Source organism: Podarcis gaigeae (assembly GCF_964106915.1).
Source record: "Podarcis gaigeae genome assembly, chromosome: 11".
NCBI classification, from domain to species: Eukaryota; Metazoa; Chordata; class Lepidosauria; order Squamata; family Lacertidae; genus Podarcis; species Podarcis gaigeae.
Genome location: NC_139687.1, coordinates 51,432,330 through 51,454,938, shown reverse-complemented (window position 1 = coordinate 51,454,938; position 22,609 = coordinate 51,432,330). Strand labels below are relative to the sequence as shown.

The window sequence follows — 22,609 nt, the reverse complement described above, 5'->3', positions numbered from 1 at the left end:
ACATAAATTGCCGTCATTAAAACAGAGTGCTCGGTTTTGGTTTTAAGCACCCAGCTTAGACTAAGGGAGGGGAGCGAGGGCATATCTTCCTAATTCAGGAGTAGATTTTGGTCATTCACAAATCTGCCATGCTTTTGATGACTGTGCCTGCAAGTTGTGAATGAGCACTGCATTTTCTTAGCTGCGTTCTCGCAACTATCCAGCCACTCCTGTCTGGATCCCCTTTGGGACTGCAGAGCAGAGAGTGGCATAGTGGATGCCTGTTGTATCTCAACAGAAATGTTTTTCCACTGCGCAGGGGCAACCACACGGAAAGCCCTGCTCAAAATTTCTGCAGAGTGGACATCTGATATTTTGAGAACTTAGGGAGAAACACTCCCACAGTACACAGTGATCTAGTGGGCATAGGAGAGAGATTTATTGCACTAATATGGATTTTGGAATTTTCTGATTGAAAGAATCCCTTCCTGTTGAGAGCCAGTGTGGTGTAGTGGTTAAGAGTGGTGGACTTTTAATCTGGTGAACCGGGTTCGTGTCTCCACATGCAACTGCTGGGTGACCTTGGGCTAGTCACACTTCTCTGAAGTCTCTCAGCCTCACTCACTTCACAGAGTGTTTGTTGTGGGGGAGGAAGGGAAAGGAGATTGTTAGCCGCTTTGAGACTCCTTAGGGTAGTGATAAAGTGGGATATCAAATCCAAACTCTTCTTCTTCTTCTTCTTCTTTTCCTCCTTAGGGTTCACTCCAGTTGGCCATGAACAGTGTGAACCCATGAAATCCTTATCCAATTGTCTTCTCTTACCTCAAGGCTTGATGCAAGGGAATGTCAAGGAATGAGGAACTGCAGGGGAACCAATGTCCTTCGCAGATAGAAGGATGTGCCAGAACAAATCTTCTTCATTTTAAAACTCTTCTGGTGGGAGTAACAAGGGTGTTGGTGGGGGAGAGAGGGAATAGGTGGATTGAGTTTGTTAGTGGGGTTGTTTTTTTTAATGAAAACATCCGTAGAGAAGAGAAGGACTGTATCTGTGGTTGACTAAATTACTTTTGCTTGGATGAGCCATGTTTTGCATTGGCAGTCAAAGAGGAGAGGAAGCGATGCGGTCAGGAAAAGCTCAGGCTCCCTGAGGAATCCTCCAATATCGCTCTCTGGTGCCTGGGTGGGGCCTGCCTCCTTAAATTTCTGCAAAACTTCCCTTGGCCTCTCTCCCCACTTGTTTATATAATCTGAAACAGTTCCTAGGGTTCCAGATGCACATCTGTCTTCTGCACGCCTTATTACAAGTACGTCTTAGCAAGCAGTAAAACTACAGGTGTTTCACTTTTAAAGCAACCGTGGTGTTTTTTTTATTTAAACCAACAATAAACAAAACAGATCTGAACCAGGAGTCTTTGAATATCCTTTACAGCTCGCCTGCGCATACCGTCAGCTCAAGGGTTAAAAGAGAAGGGTGCTTGGTTGGGATTTGACTGCTCTTCCATCTGCTGGGTACCTTGAAACCCATTTGTAAATTAATTTTTTACTTTGAATGCACACTGCCACATACAGTCATCGCTAGGTTCCATGCAGACAGCTTGCCGGGGCTGCTTCAACATGTCTCCAGTGACATACACTGTTCTTACGGATTCAGAATGCTGCAGGAAAGTGAAATCATTAAGTATGTATGTCCATTCTGCTTGCGCGCTTGCCTCCCCCATCCTCGAGACCATAATTATCATCACATACTTTAGTAAATAAAGTTGACACATAGCTCCTTAACAGCTGTAGACTGTCCACCTGACACCCTCACATCTCTTTGCGGGGGAATGAATAGGCCAAGAGGTTTGCGTACATGCACATTCGTGAACTCTAAAGTCTGTTATTTCAGTTTTATTCTGAGGCAGAAAAACCTGTCTGCACAGAGGAGGAATTCCAGGATAGCACTGAGGTGCCGCGGAAGGGAAGACAAGGCAGCTAGTGCCAGCCGTGACAAAGCCCATACCAAGAGAGGCCTCTGGTTTCATTATTGCCTTCTGAAATTACAGCGTCTCAGCCTGAGGGGGCACACTCTCCGCTTAAGAATCAGGTGTAAAGGTAAAGGGACCCCAGACCATTAGGTCCAGTCGTGGCCAACTCTGGGGTTGCAACGCTCATCTCGCTTTATTGGCCAAGGGAGCCGGCGTACAGTTTCCGGGTCATGTGGCCAGCATGACTAAGCCATTTCTGGCGAACCAGAGCAGTGCACAGAAACATTGTTTACCTTCCCGCCGGAGCGGTACCTATTTATCTACTTGCACTTTGACGTGCTTTCGAACTGCTAGGTTGGCAGGAGCAGGGACCGAACAACAGGAGCTCACCCCGTCGCGGGGATTCGAACCGCCGACCTTCTGATCGGCAAGTCCTAGGCTCTGTGGTTTAACCCACAGCGCAACCTGCATCAAGAATCAGGTGTACTCTGTACTAAAAGAACTGTATTTTGAGCCCAGACCACATCCAGCAAGCCAAATTCAATACAAACCTGTATTAGTTGTGCATCCGTACACAGGTTCCCATGTGAGTCTTCCTGCACTGATTTTTAAGGAGCCAAAACTGTACCACCCAAACACAAGACAGAGGTGTATGCAGACACAGAGTAACTGTAAAGTATGAGCAAGTACAAAATATCTGCCCCTACAAAAATGCAAGGGGGAACCCCACCCCTCCCAGTAAGAGACAAACGGTATGGAACATTAAGCGAGGGAGAATGAGAACTGACAACCAGGATGTGCTGGGAATAAAAGCTGAGTGGTTTGAAAGTGAGGAGGAGACACATAGAGATCAAAAGTGGGTACAGATGGAGTCATCTCGTCGTATGGAGAGGTAATTTCCTGGTTCACAATGGGAAGCTATTTTTAGCATTTCTGCCTCTGGGGCAGAAATGAAACCGTCTATAGAAATAAATGAAGAAACACAAGTTTTTAAAATAGCTGGGATTGAACAAATGTGCCCACCTGCCCCACGACCCAAGAAAAAAAAACCTCCAATAGATAGATAGATAGATAGATAGATAGATAGATAGATAGATGATAGATAGATAGATAGATAGATAGATAGATAGATGATAGATAGATAGATAGATAGATAGATAGATAGATAGATAGATAGATGATAGATAGATGATAGATAGATAGATAGATAGATAGATAGATAGATAGATAGATAGATACTGAGCATGCCCACTGGAATAATAACTAGTATTTCACACTGCAACATTTTACTACACGGTTCCACTTGTAAATGCATATCTTTTCTTTTTTGTGTGCATGGCAAACCTCTTCTAATTTCCAATCATTTATCCTCTAGGTTTCATTTTGTTAATGTGTGATCCCACAGAACCATTGCATATGTGTGCTTTCCCATTCTGCCTATCCACGGAATCTTAACTTTGTCTCTACCTGAATAAGTGGAGATATTATAACAGAGTTTGTCCATAACTTTGGTGATTCGTGTCAGGTGTGTTCAGACGAGCTTCTGTCTTTCCTTGGCTTTCAAAGGCATGTGCCTAACAGGAAGTGTTATTTAAACGTGGCTATGTTTTGAACTGGGCACACGGGTGGAGCTGTGGTCTAAACCACTGAGCCTCTTGTTCTTGCCGATCGAAAGGTTGGTGGTTTGAATCCCTGCGACGGGGTGAGCTCCCGTTGTTCGGTCCCAGCTCCTGCCAACCTAGCAGTTCGAAAGCATGTCAAAGTGCAAGTAGATAAATAGGTACCGCTACGGCGGGAAGCAGTGGTGTAGCATGGGGGGTGCAGGGGGGCCGGCCGCACCGGGCACAACATCTGGGGGGGTGGCGCTCGCAGCTCTCTGCCCCTACTGAAATCCATAGGTTAGGGGGCGCAAATTACTTGCCTTGCCCCGGGTGCTGACAACCCACGCTACGCCACTGGCGGGAAGGTAAACAGCATTTCCGTGCGCTGCTCTGGTTTCACCAGAAGTGGCTTAGTCATGCTGGCCACATGACCTGGAAAAACTGTCTGTGGAAGCGGACAAAAGCCGGCTCCCTCGGCCTGTAAAGCGAGATGAGCACTGCAACCCCAGAGTCGTTCGCAACTGGACTTAATTGTCAGGGGTCCCTTTACCTTTAGCTTTATGTTTTGAACTGGCACTTAAAAATGAAAGTACGAATCCGCATTGGCTTCAATCATTTGTGGATCTAAATGGATCTTTGACCTCCAGCCATCACTGCCTACCAGAGACAGCAGCTCTCCACAGGTTTACATGTCCACATATCACTGAATGAAAGAGTCCCTAGTTTTGTCTCAAATTCTCGAGTCTTGCAAATCAAGAGTCTCAAGAATTACGCAAAGAAATTAGGACAATACCACTCTTTCATTTTAGTGGTCAGGGACCATGTAAACATTTGTGGGAGTGTTATCCCAATATGCAGAGATGAGTGTGTGTGTGTGTGGGGGGGTAATGTTCCCTAGAGCAGTGACGGCCAAATTGGTCCTCCAGCTGTTTTGGGACTACAACTCCCATCATCCCTAGCTAACAGGACCAGTGGTCAGGGATGATGGGAATTGTAGTCCCAGAACAGCTGGAGGGCTGAGTTTGGCCATCACTGCCTTAGAGGGACCCCAAAATTATTCTTTCATTTGAACATGTAAACAAATTTGCTAAACCAAGTCAAGGGGTTGATTTCTGACTCTTAGAATAACAGATTAAATTATCTCCCAATACACACACATACACACCCATGCATGGAGGAAAGCGGGAGGAAACTCACCCTCAGCTTTGTCATAAATGAGTAAATCTATTATTTCCCCATAAATCCTTTCCAAACAATTCATTCAACTGATTGTGGTGGAAAATAAAACACCCATTAATCATATTACTGGTGAGCACTGATTTTTCAGATTGAGTTAATTAGACCTCATTTGTTTCAGGTGAAAGGAGCTGTATTAACAAACACTGCCCAGTGGCCAGTACTGTGAACACTGCGGATGGCAGTCAGGAGCAATTACTGGTTTGACTGTGCGCTGCATTATAACACTGCCCACTTCCGTGGCTGCGACGGAACGTCTGTCAACATTTCCATTACAAAGTCAAATAACATCTTAAAGGGATTTATTACTCAGCCATAACATTGAGCTGGCTTTTGGCATCTAAGATCAAAGCAAGAGAGGGCTGCAGGGTTTTTTCTTTTTTTCTTTTCCTCCTTCTTCTTTTGGACCAGATCGCTCAGTTCCTTACAATTTGCTCACGAGTGGAGAAGAAATTGTGAAAATAATACGCTTAACCATTACAATGTGATAAACAACTGAAAACAAATCATTCCATAATAACTCAACATGAAATGATAAATAAAGGCAAAAGACTTTTAAAAAAAATCAATAAGGGGTTGTATCCAACAAAGTTCCTCTCAGAGTAAACCCATTTAAATAAACGGACCTAATTTAGCCAAACCCATTAATGTCAATGGAACTATGCTGAGTAGCACTGGATCCAACCTAAAGATTTGATCCAAATTAGGCGAAGAATTTTAACTTCCGTTGGCTGCAGTAAAAATAATCTCTTGCCATTGCAATGAATGGGACTTAGAAGTCCTGAACTTTTGGGCTTAACATTTAGGACAAAACAAATATGGCAGTAGTTTATACACTAGAAAAAATAATATTCTAGCAGACTTTTTGTGCTGGCTGACATGTAGTGTATGCTGATGTGCTTTCAATGGTTTGATGTTGTCTTAATTGTTTTATTGTTCTTGTTATTTTTATCCTGTGAGCTGCCTTGGGTTTGTTCTTAATTTTCAGAGGCTGCATTTAATCGACATGGGCTGCAGTCATGTGCACCTAGGAGTAAGCACCACCTCCAAGTAAGCTTCCGTGTAAACAGGCAAATCACTACCATGGCCCTTCCAAGATGTTGGTGGACTCCAACTCCCATCCGTCTGACCAATGATCAAGACTGGTGAGGGGGGACGGTCTGTAGTCTGGAACCCAGAGGCAGATTTAGGGCAGCACGACCAGTCCCCCCCCCCCAGGGTGCAGTGGCCAAGGGGACATCTTCCCACCTCCTTCCCAAAGCCTAGTGGAGGCTTTGGAAAAGAGGTATGAGGGGCCTCACTAGGTCCTAGAGTCCTTTTGCCTCCTTCCCAAAGCATAGTTAACACTTGCTCAGCTTTGGGGAGGAAGAGGAAGGAGAGTTTGGATTTGATATCCCGCTTTATCACTACCTGAAGGAGTCTCAAAGCAGCTAACATTCTCCTTTCCCTTCTTCCTCCCCCACAACAAACACCCTGTGAGGTGAGTGAGGGTGAGAGGCTTCAGAGAAGTGTGACTAGCCCAAGGTCAGCCAGCAGCTGCATGTGGAGGAGTGGGGAATCAAACCCGGTTCACCAGATTACGAGTCCACCGCTCTTAACCACTACACCACACTGTAGTGGAGGAGGAGGGAGAGCTTTAGGACCCTGCCAGAACGTCACATCTCCTTCCCAAAGCCTGGTGCCTCCCTTACCCAACTTTGGGAAGGCAGCACAGGGGCTGAGGTGTATTTGTGTGTCAAATTTTGGCCTCGTGTAGGGTGTCATATTACCAAGTGTCATTTAGAGGTCCACAGGTTTCCCCGCCCCTGATCGACAGAGGATAAAGAGGTCAAAAGCAAATACTGAACTATCCCTCAGTTAATAAAGATTGAGCCCTTCCTGCGTAGATCAACACAAATGGAAGTTTACATTTTCATTCTTGATGCGGAGACCTTCTCAAAGATGCTGGCTGCCTTCCCTATTTCCCTGGAGCTGACTGAGTAATTGCAGGCCTGCCAACCTGCTACTCGGTAATTTTCACCCCTTTTCTTAGCACCAGACCTCCTGCTTATGGCCCTTGTATGTTTGCTTCCACCCATTCATCTCAGGGTTTTGTTGGCCGTGCACTATCCTGTGTCACAGCCTTAAATAGTTGTGTGTGTGTTGTTGCTGCTGCAATAATTCAGAGCTTTCTTTTTTAAATAATAATAATAATAATAATAATAATAATAATAATAATAATAATAACACCATTTTCATTTTTCATTTCATAATAATGCCATTTTCATTTTTCAGCTTCCCTATGTATAATTTTGGTACATGATTTGCAATATCTTCTCTCCCGATTCCACTCCTCCCCCCCCCCCGCTCCCCAATCTTAGACGTGAGACTTAGCAACCGAGAAAGGTGCTAAAGAGAGACAAAACTTGTGTGGGTGGCTGGAGATTAGCCATTTGGAAATCCATCCCTTGCTTTGTACCACAAGCTGTTTCCATATTTCCCTTCCAAGTTGTTGCATGTGAGTGCTGCCATTCAGACAGAGATGTTTCATGCGGATCCCTGAGCCAACATTGTGATTCACGGCCACTTATCCTCAAGTAGCACCAGTGGGATTTCAGGTGTGCTGGTGCCAGGTGCCAAGGTACTAAGGTGGCTAGGTACTGTCTGCAGGTACTACCTGCAGTGTGGGAAGCAGGATGCCTCTGAATACCAGTGCTCAAAGCCTTCTTGTGGGCTTCCGATATGCATCTTAAGTGGGCCAGTGGTGGCTGGGCTGCTCTCCTGACTTCCCAATGCTGTGCATCCCTGCCAGTTACTGAGGGGAAGGGCGAGGCAATGGAGAGCTTGGCAAGGTGCGGTGCTGTGGTGGTGCCAATCCGACACTCCTGATACTGCACCTACACTGAACTGCTTCGCGTCAGCCACCTGCTACCCACTGAGCCTGTAAAATCTGCACTGTGGGTCCATGGCCCGTGAACTGTGTGCTGATGCTCAGCCAAGTCTCCGTGTCAGGCTCAGGGAATTCTATCCCTCCCCCAGAGGCAGCAAGAAGCAAGGAAAACAAAGAAGAGTTCTTACTGATGAGTTTATTCAATCATCCCAGCGAGAGACAGCCAGTGTCCCATTAATGGCGTTGCTCCAATTGAGTTCTTCTGCCCCTTCCTACCAACAGCACTTCCCCTTACGGTGACTACCATGGGCTAATTGTCTCTGAGCCCTTTGCTCTTGCACTCTCAACGAACACCGAGTTCTGGGAGAAGGGGGTCAGAAATACTCTCCAGTGACAACTGTCAGCTGGCTGCTTTGAGGCTGCCTCATCCCTATCTTCTCCCAGCACCTCCCAACTCTTCTGTTCGCCTGTCTCTGAACTGTGACCTTCCTCAAACCACTGCTGTAATTCAATACTTCCTTCCTCTTCTCTGGCAGCTTCAGGAAGAGAAGGGGAGGCAATCTCCACAATTCCTACTCAATCTCAGCCCCTTCAGTCCAGTCCCTGACACACTGAAACCCATTTTATTGCGTCTACGTAGCTTTCAGTGCAGTTGCTCACCAGCTGTTTGGAATCACCAAGTGGGTAGAGTGATATTGCACTTGTGGGATGTGAAACTTATAGCAGTCAAGTACAACATTCCTATAGTGGACTTGTTAGGGGATGTGTTGTACCACTCAGGAGAAAACTTTCTCTTTCCTCCTGAGCTGGGACAGACTTCCACTGCATGTGACTTGAAGTGGGTGTGGCCTATTCTGGGTAGAGGAGCAGATGTCCTCCATGTTCTGCTCTTCTTCTCCATTTGTGTTTCTGTGTGTTAGGAGAAATGACTGCTCAGTCACAGTCACTTTGGACTAATTCCCTTATGGGACAGATATATAGTTACATAACCTAATGTGATGGCCTGGGATTCGGGCTCGGACTTGGAACCAGAGGAGTCTCAGTCCGCACTGGATTCTTTGCCTCAGGTGACATCTGAACCAAGTCTGGGGCCTGATTCTGAAGAGCCCCAGTCTGCACAGATTCCGCTGCAACAAGCACCTGCTGGGCCAACTCAGGGGCCTGAGCCTGTCCTTGCTCCAGATGCGGGGATTACCTTGTTGCCTTCAGCTGGGCCATCACTTACAGCTGCTCCACTACCAGTTGTGTCAGGAGAGACTGAGGTGGCCTCTGGGTCTAGTAACCCAATGACATCTCCTGAGCTGCAGCGACTAAGGTCTGAGAGGAGAGACCTGAGTACTCGCAGGAGGAGTGCTCGCCTTTGGGCGAGACAGGGAGGTGAGTAACCGGGGGATCAGGACTGGCCATTACCCCGACAGATAAAAGGCTGTCAGACCCCACCCCAGGTTGCGGGAGCAACATTGCTGTTTGCTAGAAGCTGCCTGAGACCCTGTGCCTGTTTTCCTGCCTTGTGTCCTGCCTTGGCCCTGTCAGACTGACTCCTTGCGGAACCCTTGGATTCGGGACTAGACCTGGACTGCGTCATTTGGGTTAGCCCTGGACCCAGCACACCTAAGCCTGCCTTCAGGGATCTATCTGTGAACCTGAATGAATCTGTGAGTCAACTACTTTTATGTTAACTTTAATCAGATTCTCGTGTCTATTCTTTTTAAGAGGGATTAGAAGGGACATTACCAGGGATCTTAAGTAGTGAGGCTCAGACGAGCCAGCAACAAGGTAACTGCTGTGTAATTTCCAAAGGGGAATGTTTGGAACTCTGCTAGGAGATAGAACTTGCTAGCGCGAGTTAGGAATGGTATCAGCAAATAATATATCCTCTCCTGCCTCCCCAATCATCCGCACAGCGCTCATGCTCTGCTTCTGGTTGCCCCCATGAGACTGGGATGCTGGACAAAATGGGCCTTTGGCCTGTTCCATCAGGATCTTCAACTGTGCCAATTAGATGCAAAGGATACCTGCATCAGCTTTCATGGGTTACCAAGAATGATGCATCTGATGAAGTGGACTTTAGGCCCCCCAAACTTATGACGTATCAGTCTATATTTGGTGTCAGGGACTGGACTGAAGAGGAGGTTTGGGAATCACCCCTTCCTTCTCCTCTGTTTCCCTTGGAGAAGGAGGGGAAGTGGGGTGGATCGCTCCCCCCCTTCTCCAGTAATTTCAAGAGAAGAGGGTGACAGGATAGAATTGCAACAGAACTCAGAGTTGCCGTTATGAGATCTTAGGAGAAGGAGGGGGAGTTGGAGAACTGCCAGCAGAGACTTCCTTGGAGAGCATAGAAGCACTGCCATCACCGTGTACTCGCCGCTCACTTAGAATTCAAGAGCAAAGGGCTCAATGACATTTGACTCCTGAAGTCTCTCGTAGAGCCATGGGCTGTTGCTGGGGAAGGAAGGGGAGTGAGCAACATCACCATGGTGTTAAGGACTGGATTATTTGCCTTGCTCCACGATTACTGAATAAAACCACAAATACTAACCTTCTCATTTCTTCTTTGATCCTTGAGGCTACCGGGGGGGGGGGGGGTCCCTTGAGCCTGACATTTGGGGTTAAGGTGTTTTAAATAAGAAGAGTTTGGATTTGACACCCCGCTTTATCAGTACCTGAAGGAGTCTCAAAGCGGCTAACAATCTCCTTTCCCTTCCTCCCCCACAACAAACACTCTGTGAGGTGAGTGGGGCTGAGAGACTTCAAAGAAGTATGACTAGCCCAAGGTCACCCAGCAGCTGCATGTGGAGGAGTGGAGAGGCGAACCCGGTTCACCAGATTATGAGTCTACCGCTCTTAACCACTACACCACACTGGCTCTCAAAGTGCTCTGGCACAAGGTGCCTTAAGGTGCTAGCACTTTCCTTTCTGTTGCTTGGCTAAAATTGCACCATGGTTAATTTTGCAAGGTTGTTGCAAAGCACTTGGGCAAAGTTCGAATGCTATTAAAATAGGATGGTGTGGAGGATAGTTCAGATAAGAGCTCCGTATACGGAGCCTAACAGTCTCATGGACTGCATCCTGCCTTTACAACCCCCAAACAATGTTGAATGCATCATTGTTATATTTTATGAATCCTTGCTGGACCAGGCAAAAGGTCCAGCATCTATAGTCCACCAGTGAGGATTTGCTTAAAGGTTATGTCACCAACAGCAAGGGAACAGCCATTTTACTTCCTCATTTCCAAGCCTTGAAGCCTTTTCCGTTGATCATTCTGTCCTGTAGCCATGAAGTTAATAAAAGAGATATTAGAATGGAAATGTTGATCTGCAGGCCTCCTAAGAAGCTAGCTTTCCTATGGATAGCCAGTTGTTAGGACAGAGGAATGAATGGGTGTCCTAAAAGATAAAAAAAGATATATGTTTACATTCTTCCAACAATGGGCAGGGACTAGGCTAAGATGGTTTTATCAAATGCAAGTTAGAAATTTGCAAATTTGCAATCTATTGTTGAATTTTCCAGTGCATTTTTTTGTTTTTATTTTGAACTATCCACACTACTCTCTCTGTCTCTCTGTTGTTCTCTTGCAGAGCTGAGGTGATAAATTTGGTTTGGTTCAGGTTTAGTGCAAACCTACCCGATTTGTACTTTTCGAAACAAGGTGTGAACTGAAGCACAGCAATCCTTTCAAATTTGTGCTTCTCTGAATTTTGTAATGCTGCTCTCTGGCCAGATAATGTGCACCAAAAGAACTCGGTTGGGGAAATGTGGGCATAAAATGCAGATGTTGCAGAAAGTATAAAATCCTCTTTTTTATTAGGGGAAATTGCTTGCAAAAAGAAAAGTGTACACATCAGGCAAAATTGCACACCAGGATGTATATGTTGGAAGAAATTCACACTAAAATGCTGGTGAATTTTAATGAGGACTTAAAAATAAATAAATAGGAAACAGAGAGAAACTGAAATTGACAGATTCAGTCACCCTCATCTTTCTCTCCCCCACTCTCCCATTCTCCCACCAACTTAACTTTCTATTTGTATTGTTGTTTTCATTGCTAGAATTTTGAGCAGTTTGACACACCCTGAGTCTAAATTAAGGATAATGCTACAGCATGGATGTTTAAAATTCACGCCTGCCACTTACCAACTTCATTGGTATGAAATTCAAAAAACCCACTTATTAAACACCATTAAATATTCACTTCATTTCCAAAGACAAATATGAACAGAAACGCAACCAAACAAAGTACTGTATTAAAATCATTGATTCACAATATTTAAATTTCCAGCTAGCCTCCAATTAGCAGGCTTTCCAATATTTGAACAGAAGACCATTTTAATGTAATTACAAACACATTTTAGGCATCTAAATTTTTTGCATAATTAGTTCCCTATTAAACTATTTATGTAGCCCTTTTTCCATCAGAAATAGAAAAAGCAGAACAATTTTATTCCTTACTGTTACAATAATTAACTATGTAAGTAGAACAGCATATTAATAGAGTATAATTTGTTTACATTTAAAAGAAAATTGTGTTGGATTAGCATAGCAAAAGACTATTTCCATATCTAGGCAGTAATATGCAGGCCTAATAGCAATTTACAGTGTAGTTAAAGAATATTATTAATAAAGTAATACAGTGTAATTCTGTTTGCCCCAACCATATTTCACAATGTCCTTAATTACAGTTAATTCCGTCGAGGCTAATTTGGGTGTTGTTAAGCAGTAGACAGAGGAATCTTAAATACAACCTTTGTTAATAATGAATTTTGAAAGTTAGAGTGGAGCAAGTAACAATAAAGAGACGAAGAAATACGCTGCAAGCACATTTCATGGCAAGATTATTTCCCCCCAAATGAAATCTTGTTAATAGGGTCAGTCAATAACAAGACTTGATTGGCAACTCGGAAAACTTTGGCTGTAAACGGAGTTTCATTTTAACAGAGACTTAACGATGAGACAGCCTGACTGTCAGGAAGACTTGTGACGGAGGGGTTTGGTCCTAAAAGGTATTACCGAGCATCTTTGCGGCTCACTGCAATGAGCTCTCATTAAAGTTTGGCACTTCATAGGTTTCCAGACTTGGACACAGATTGAAAGTCTGTTGCAACAACCACCTGGTCAAAGGAGGAAAGCGAGAACCAAGTGCTGTCACATCAGTGCAAACTTGAAACCATTCAGCAGGGATGAGGAAGCGATCACATTTATTTTACTCAGTTTGGGGTGGAATAGATTTAGGAGTAGGCAAAGAAACAACTCATCGGAGCAAAGGTGGGGAACATTTTGAAACCCAAGGGCCACATTCCATTCTGCGTAACTTTCCAGGGGCCACATGCCAGTGGTGTATGGGGTCTGAGGCAAAAGTACACAGGGCAATGCGTGTAATTTTTACCTTTGAACAGTCGACTAATTTCTGCACACCCTCAAACTTTTGCTGTCAAGAAAAAGGCATTATTACAGTTCAACAACACAGTCCAGCAAGACAAAATCACATGAGGAATGTGCAAAGCCAGGCCAGGGAAGGAGGTGGCCTAGAGAGATGGTGTGTGAGCTGAGGAGAGTTGCAAGAACCAGGCTGAGATGACTGGAGGTCCACATTCTACCCCAGAACCTGAGCTTCTCCACCCTTACATTAGTGTTTATTTGAATTGATTTGTTACTGGGCCTCATTTCAGTTGTAAATTGCACTTTTAAAATGCCTTGTAGATTTACAGGCTCCTTCTACTCCAGTTTAATAAAAAGCACTTGATTTACATTGCAGTGACATGACTAGGAGAAACAGGCTCTCCAAACTTGGAGCCAAACCCAAACCCGATCTGCAAAAAAATAAAATAAAAATAAGGCTAGCGTTTTACAGGCCCGAATCCTGGTTGTACCAAATGTTGTTGGAAACATCTATGGTGTTCTGATCATCAACACTGGTTTTTAGTACAGAGTTTGGCTAAACATTAAGCATCAAGTAAATGCCATTTTGATATATATATTAAAAAGTGTGTTTGCTGTCTTTCCCTCTCAGCAATCTAGGAGTGCCAGGATAACTGCCTGATCATTGGAGAATAAAGTTCATTGGTCCTGGAAGTCCAGGCAATTGGAGGTTCCAATTTGCATGGTTGTACAATGACTGAGCCCACTGACAAGAAGCTATTACAACAGCATCATATCCTACAGATGGCTAACATTCACCCATAATTGTCAAATATGCTACAATGGCAAGCTTGAGAAGAGAGGACCACAGCTTTCCCCTTGCATTAAAATACATCAAGTGCAAAGCAAAGTGTGACACAGCCTAACTGGAGGCTGGCAGGCGCTGCTGAGAGACAGATTCAAATAGAGTTGCTACTACCAAATTGGTGCGCAGTTTTCAAGCCCAGGCTGTTCCGTGTTTTGTCACCCTTTGGATTTCCAGCAGCCTCTACCATTTCACCAAGACCTGCAGGCTCAGGCTCATCATGCCAAGCCATATTTTTGCATCAGCCATCATTTGCTCAAAGCCATACTGTGGTTTGAGCTTCCCAAAGGACAACGGGCAAGCTATGACTCTGAGCCGCTTGCCTGCTTTTGTTTTGAGTCTTGCAGCACCCAGTTTCATAAGTCCACTGTCATTCTGGTGCAAAAATGCTCTGGTCATCTCACCCAACAAATGGTTGCAAACTCGCTTCATGCCTATTTACCCTGGCTTTTGACACTTGAGAAGTATATTTGAAGGATTCACCTCTTTTTTTGTAATTTTAAGTTATTTTCAAGTGTTTTTAATATTGTGTAATATTGTATTTTAATATTAAGGTTGTGTTTTAATGTTGTGACTCTCCCTGGGGCCTTTGTATAAGAGACAGGTAATAGGTTTTTGTAGTAGTAGGAATAATAATAATAATAATAATAATAATAATAATAATAGCATAGTTTCTTAACCTCGTTTGCCAACGAGTTACATGCCGAGCTTATTGATCCAGATGTCACACCAGATCATGGTGCAAAGCAATCTAAATCATGTCTACTCAGAAGTTCCACTTGACTTCAATGGCGACTTAGCGCCCCACTGCTTCAGTCCAATTAGGATTGCAAACTGTATATTCCTTATGTCTGATTTAGGGCCAGAGAAACTATGGCAGTGAAATTTAGCATGACATAGCAGCATATTGATAAAAAAGCGCCAGGATTCCATAGCGGAACGGGTGATGCCGTGTAAAAGGAATGTTAAACATTGGCATAGAAGCATTAGCACAATAACCAAGGAAACTAACACAGTAATCCCGTCTGAATGCAATCTCCGTATAAGGCAGCTTCCTTGAAGAAGAAGAGTTTGGATTTGATATTCTGCTTTATCACTACCCTAAGGAGTCTCAAAGTGGCTAACATTCTCCTTTCCCTTCCTCCCCCACAACAAACACTCTGTGAGGTGAGTGGGGCTGAGAGACTTCAGAGAAGTGTGTCTAGCCCAAGGTCACCCAGCAGCTGCATGTGGAGGAGCGGGGAAGCGAACCTGGTTAACCAGATTACAAGTCTGCTGCTCTTAACCACTACACCACACTGGCTCTTGTGTGTTCCTAATGTATTTATAAAACAAACACTCTCAGCCATGCTGGGCAGAGCCTAGAAGACCTCAGAGGGCAGCCCCCACCATTTCCTCCTAGGGTGGGAGGTGGCCGGCGGTGCCTCCTATTCACTGAGAGGCTGCTGTGGAGGCAACATGGGGCAGGGCAGCAAATCTGGCCTCTGAGGAGCCATTTGCAGCTGCTACTGGTACCACAACATGCCCTGGGCACCAATATACACATGCCACTACAAGATTGCTGCTGCTTCCATCATCTGGCACTCTCTAGGTCAGGCACAGGCAAACTCCAGCCCTCCAGATGCTTGGGACTACAATTCCCATCGTCCCTAGCTAACAGGACCAGTGGTCAGGGATGATGGGAATTGTAGTCCCAAACATCTGGAGGGCTGGAGTTTGCCTATGCCTGATCTAGGTGGTGATTTTTGTGTGTGTGTGGGAGCTCTGGGCTGTTGAGCACTGGTCTTCACGTCCAGGCTTCTGCCCTAGCTGCACCACATCCTGACATCGCATAAGTGATATTGAGCTGAGGAAGCGGCAGGGTTAAGCAGCCTCTCTGAGTGCCCTTCTTTCCCCAGGTGGAAAACAAAACAGCCCCCATCGTCGTGAACGGGATGGTAAGCCCTTGTGGATGAGTGGTCCTCCAGTATGCTGCTACCACGACTGAAGTCTCAGATAGCGAGGGCCTCTCGATTTGCAGAACGCTTTCTGTCGAGATCAGCCATCTCGCTTCTGGTTCCTAGACTCGCTTCTGCAAATTACAGCACACTTCCGTCAAACAGAAATGGAGCCCAACCCCAGCAGTGGTACGCGTTGGACCCTGAGCTGGAAGAAATCCTGGTGCCAAGGAAGATGTCAATCTCCCCCCTTGAAAGCTGGCTGATGGTCCATTATGTCCTCCCTAAAGGTGGAGGCACCGTCAATGTTTATGAGAAGCTAGACTATGAACCCAACCATCAGTATGACCTCCTCCCATCTTCCCAGGGTGCAGAGGCTGAGGATGACAGCAAAGAGGGGGGAGGCGAGCTGAACAGGGGCAAAATGGAATGCAAGAACGTTCTGAAGATCCGGAGAAGGAAGATGAACAGACACAAGTTACAGGAAGCTGATGAAGCAGGCAAAGTTTTTGCAGAAGAAGGTCAGGGAAGGTCGGTGCTGGAGGAAACAAAAAGGGTTTGAATGAGATCTGGAACGCGTCTGGAAGAAAGACGGACTGAGGAGTGCTCCTGAGGGATGAACGGCACCCAAGATATATCTCAAGAATGTGAAGTCCGATTGACATCGCCATGAGGTGTTTTTTAAATTAAACAATATTTAAAGCAAAATATTGGGCACAGCGGTACTCCAGGGACATGTCATGTCCTTGGAGAGGATGTAGCAGAACACTGGACAGCTCTTCTATGTGTATTGTGTGTTTGCGCATAGAAGGAGATGGCTCTGATCGATGTAATTGAGTCAACCCTGGACCAAAATGTTCTCATAGTCTAAAGCAGTTTGGTTCAGATTCATCACTAATTTTTAGCGTTAGCTGCTGACAAAAGCCTGTCACAATCTTCATCCGTTAAATCCTTTATAACAATGGAATCTTAATTGCACCCAAAACAATAGGATCAATTTCCCTTTTTAATGGTGCTCTGTGCTGCGTCAGGCATAAAAAAGCCTCTTCTGATGCAACGCTGGCCAAATTGTTATGAACGGATAGATTCGGTTCTAATTTCAAGTGAACCAGCTTATGTGCCCATGAAACATGTTGCTTTGACAGATAACCTCTCGAAACACCCACAATCCTAAAATAAAGTCTGTGTTATCATTTGTTGTCCCACAAATCTATACTATGAGCAAATCCCTTCTCCCCTCCTTTTTAATGGCGAGGCAATACGGTAATCATCTTGTTTCCACATCCATTGCTAGGACACATTTTAAATTTGGAAATGTAGTACACTGTTTTCAAGGGTTATCAGAAAACTGAGAGGTAGATTCAATACCTGGTTTAACAAACGGTGGTGGTGGTAATAAGAAAATGTGTTTATATAGTATCTGTTCATAAGGGATTGTACTGTATTTTTTCTTTACAGTGGTACCTCGGGTTAAGTACTTAATTCGTTCCGGAGGTCCGTTCTTAACCTGAAACTGTTCTTAACCTGAGGTGCCACTTTAGCTAATGGGGCCTCCCACTGCTGCCGCACCGCCAGAGCATGTTTTCTGTTCTCATCCTGAAGCAAAGTTCTTAACCCGAGGTAATATTTCTGGGTTAGCGGAGTCTGTAACCTGAAGCGTATGTAACCTGAAGCGTATGTAACCCGAGGTACCATTGTATATTGAATTAAAAATATGAAATAATTTATCTGAAAATAAAAAATAAAAGAAGCCTTTGTGGTATGGCATGTGATGGATTTTGCACCACAATCTACTTATCTGAGGTTTGTTTTTTGTTTTTGTTTTTTTGAAGTCCAGCCTTTGCATTTTTGAATCTTGAGCAGACGATAAGTCTAAATTTTGGGCATGTAATTGAGGAGGAGAGATTGCTCACTGGTTCCTGGCTCCCACAAGTCCCTTCTAAAATACTAGATACCTACAGTGATGTCTCTTGGGGATTAATATTGCCTGTTCCATGCTGTCTTCCTGTATGCTCAAAGTCTGCGTTGGTAAATAGATTGCTCAGCACACTAAAGTCAGAAAGGAATTGCTTTCACTTGCTTTCCAGTACAGTAGCTGTATTGGCGTGTCGTACTAATAAAGAAACAACCCCCATATATTGATTTGATAACAACTCTGGGGAATCCACTGGGACTTATTTCTGAGTAGGCCTGCATAGGATTGGTAATTCTAACCTGAGGTAGCAAAGGTGAAAATTGAAGCAAGACAGTCTTTAATCTTGATTAGTAATCCAGAACACTTTTGAATGTTTTTATACGCCATTTTGAACTTTTTTAGTTGAACATTTTTATGTTCTGTTTCATATTGTTGTTAACCTTTTAGAGGTTTTCTTACAATCAAGCAGTAAGTATTTTTTTAAAATAAAAAATTATTTAAATATAAATCTCCATGCGGTTTAATGCAGAAACAGCCTTAAACCAGTAGCTTGTGGCAGTGAATACTATAATTTGATTTTGCTTCCTTGTTATGGAGAATATTTATTCTCTCTTTCCCTCTCTCTCTCTCTCTCTCTCTCTCTCTCTCTCTCTCTCTCTCTTTGCCAAAGATGTTTATAGATCCAGCACCTGACTTCTCTCACTGCCAACCAGTTAAAATGTGCCTGTGGCAGGCATTCCTCCTTAGTGACAGTTTCAAACGCCTAAAGACAAGCCACCGCGCTGACTGTCAGATTTTGCCAAGTGGCCGACATCAGCAGTACAACAGAACATATTTTATTCCGAATAAAGATGTGCAAAATTATGGAGCTGGATGTTGATACACAGGTTGGATGTGGAGAGGGGCAGGGAGGGAAACAACAACTCCCAAAAAAATCTTACTCCCAAATAACAGAGTCATTTTGCAACCCATCCTGGGTGTTGTTGTTGTTTTCTGCCTTTTACATCTGTCAAATAACAACAGTAAAACTTCTGTCCCCTTTCAAGATATTTGTCATTGTTTTATCTTAAGCCAGAAATGATTGAATTCTGGGAGATCAAAAGAACAGATCTGATCGTTTCTATCCTCAGCAAGTGCTTATCAAGGGTTGTTTCAAGCAAGACAAGTACCATCCCCTCCTATTCCCCAATAGGGGTAAAATAAAAATAACAAATAAATAAATAAACCCAAACACTTAATAAAAATAAAAGTGGAACAAGTAAACAAGTCCTTGGAGTATTCTGTCTGCTGCTTGTCTCTGTCAGGCCTTCACAATTTCTGACCCATCAGGCCAATTAAATTTGGGTGTATAAAATCTTGTATGGTGTGGAGCAGCGATGTCCAACCGGTCAACTGCGAACAACAGGTAGATCCCCAGTTGATCGCGGGATTATCAATCACTGGATGAATAAAGCTGTGGAATAAATCTCTCTGCCCCCGCTCCCCCTCTTTCTGTCCTTGTGCCGTGAAAAGTGGGCGGTCGTTAGGCGTCTGCTTCTGGCAATTGTTGATATGATAGTTTGCTGGATGTATTTATTACTGGCTGATTTATAGCTTAGTGAAGTACAGTGGTACCTCAGGTTACAGACACTTCAGGATACAGATGTTTCTGGTTACAGACTCCGCTAACCCAGAAATAGTACCTTGGGTTAAGAACTTTGCTTCAGGATGAGAACAGAAATCGCACAGCGGCAATGGCAGGCCCCATTAGGTAAAATGGTACCTCAGGATAAAAACAGTTTCAGGTTAAGAACGGACCTCCAGAATGAATTAAGTTCTTAACCCGAGGTACCACTGTATGTCATTCCCTCTAAGAAAAGTTGCACAACTGTGTTCAGTCCCCCCTAAAAACACTCAACAGCTCTTGTTAATCCTACCCCAAAAAGCTCAACAACTCTGGGCAATCCACCCATCCCACGCACGCTCCTCCTCCCTCCAATGACAATGGGTAGATTTTGCCAGTTTTTTAATACTGGGAGTAGATCACAGTCTCTTGGGAGCTGGATGTGTCTGGTGTAGAGGAAGTAGATATGGGCATTTTTTTCCCTCCCTCTCTTATCAAACCAGAATTTGGGGTCATTGATTGGTTTTTGATTTACTTTACTTATATGCCACTTTCCCACAAGCTGTGCCCAAAGCACTTGCAGCAAACATGTGCTGGGCCCAGGGGTAACCCAAGAACTGCAGTCCAGGTCTGGTCCAGAATCTGAAGGTTCCACTAGCAGTCAGTCTGACAGGGTCAAGGCAGGACACGAGGCAGGCAAGGACAGGTACAGGATCTAGCATACAGCAATGTTACTCCCGCAACCTGGGGCAGGGTCTGATAGCCTTTTATCTTTGTCGGGGTAATGGCCGGTCCTAATCCCCCAGCGACTCACCTCCCTGTTTCGTCCGAAGGTGAGCACTCCTCCTGAGAGTACTCAGGTCTCTCCTCTCAGACCTGAGTCTCTGCAGCTTGGGAGGTGTCGGTGGGTTACTAGACCCAGAGGCTGCCTCAGCCTCTCCTGACCCAACTGGTAGTGGAGCAGCTGTAAGTGATGGCCCAGCTGAAGGCAACGAGGTAATCCCTGCATCTGGAGCCAGGCCCCTGACCCGGCCCAGGTAGTGTTTGTTGCAGGGGAACCTGTGCAGACTGGGACTCTTCAGGATCAGGCCCCAAACTTGGTTCAGATGCCCGAGACTCCTCTGGTTCCGAGTCCGAGCCCGAATCCCAGGCCATCACAAAACATTCAGAACATCAAAATAGAGAGATTTGGAATTACAAATACACAAAACACAGAACATGTCAGTAAATTCAAAACTGACAAAAACCAACAATTTAGCAAACACAGAATGAATTTAATATTACCCCCCAACCCCCCCCCACCGTACGCAATCTAGGCTTAGGTACATAAATACAAAGCAAAAATGAAAGTGTTAACCAACAATAAAGTTTCTGGTACAAGTCTTCCTATACCCCAAGGAGACTAGTTTAACTGCAGTTTGTAGGGAAGGGGTAGATGACATACAGTTGGCTCCCAAGTCTCTCCTCTTTAGCATATGCTCCGCTAGGGTGCAAAGATCTGCCCAGCGCCCCCAAATTTTTGGGGAGAGGGGAAGCCACAGTTGTTGACTTTTTTAGGGGGGAAATTGCAAACCTGTAAAAACGACTCTGCAGAAAAGAACTGCTTTTGTTTCCTGACTTGTCAGGAATATTTGACGCTACGGAGTAACAGAGCGATGGATGTTTTTGGCCTACAGCTCCCATGATCCCTAGCTAGCAGGACCAGTGGTCAGGGATGATGGGAATTGTAGTCTCCAGACATCTGGAGGGCTGAGGTTGAGGAAGCCTGCAGTAGGTATACATTTGGCGTCCCCCAGAATTTGATGCCCGGGTGCCCTGCACCCCTTGCACCCCTGGGTAAAGGTGGCCCTGCTGCCAGCACCAAAAAGCAAATTTTTGGTTGATGCAGGCCTTGTTTCACTGGTCAGCCAATGAGGTTGAATGGTGGGAGATTCACAACCTACAAAAAGGAGGCACTTCTTTATACATCACATGGTTAAAACTATGGAAAACTGTGGCCACCGATTTGGACAGGTTTAAAAGAGGAGGTTAAAGTTACCAATGGTTGTTAGTTATGATGACTACATAAAGTCCATTGTCAGAAGCAATATATTTCTGAATACCAGTTGCTATGAATTGCCAGCAGGAGAGTGCTCTTGTGGGCTTCACGCTGGCATCTTCACGGTTGGCCACGGCAAGAACAGAATGCTGGGTTAGAAAGGCCTGATTAGCTGATCGCCAGGACTTGCATTCTGCTGTACATGGAAGTTCTGATGATCAGCTGATCACTGGGGCTTGCAAAGCTCCTTGCATGGGCCGTCTGTGCACAGCATTATGCAAAAGAGGGCCACCTTTTGTCATTGTAATGACACAAAGTCCATAGCCCCATTCAGTGGAATGGGCTGATGGGCCCCTCAATGCAAGCAGGGCTGTCTTCACACATTATAAAGTTCTTGCAGAAGTACATATTGCCATTTAAAGTCCCATTAGATGTCCAGAGTCTAAAATCACTAAACTGAACCACTGCCAAAATGGTATTGAACTCAACAACGGAGTTTGCTCAAGTTCTGCTCATGAATCTTGAAACAGATTGATGATTTGTTCTTGAGTGACAGAAGTGTTTCTGTAACTTTTGAATAGTCTGGATATCATACTTTTAATTTATTGATTGCATGCAATGTATAAAAACAACAGCAGGGTCTTGCAGAACCTTAGAGACTAACAAAAGCATTGCGATATGAATCAGCTTTCATTGATGAGAGCCCCATTCATCCCCTCTTGCCTTTGAAAGTTTGGGTCATAATACATTTGTTATTAAGGGACAGTGCTGCTTTTTTTGCATTGGTTAAGCTCGTATTTGAGCTGAGCTGCCTTCATTTGCTCACGACCATTCGCAAACTTTGTGAGCTGATCAAGTTTCACATTAGCAATATTTAGTGGTACAGATTTATTCAGCCATGAAAAAAACCCGAACTGACTGGTGACTTATTGAATCAGGCCATTATAAATGTGTTCAACCAGATCTGTTGTGCTGCTGTAATGTGCCTTCCCTTGAACTCTTTATAATTGAGGTGAAGACAGTAGCCATTAACTTTCATTGTTATTATTCTAATCCTGACTCCTAGCACAATTTGTGTGTGTGTGTGTGTGTGTGTGTGTGTGCATGCACATGTGTGCTGTTCAGACACACTCCAGGGTAGATGGGAAGCTGTATGAACTGCTTTGCTTTGCTTCCATAAAGTTCTGTAATAATAATAAAAAAGATTTGCATCAATTTGTCCCCATTGAGTGCTGGCCTGAGAA

The 22,609-nt window shown here is 44.6% G+C and overlaps 1 long non-coding RNA gene and 1 pseudogene across 2 annotated transcripts in view; both read left to right on the top strand.

The window, feature by feature from the left end:
- The window catches only part of LOC310827236, a 198,147-nt gene that overhangs the window by 17,684 nt on the left and 157,854 nt on the right, over positions 1 to 22,609 (top strand). The window lies entirely within an intron of this gene.
- LOC310826695 (small ribosomal subunit protein mS38 pseudogene) lies at positions 15,787 to 16,499 on the top strand (annotated as a pseudogene). The gene has a single exon. The product of its transcript is annotated as a small ribosomal subunit protein mS38 pseudogene (transcript).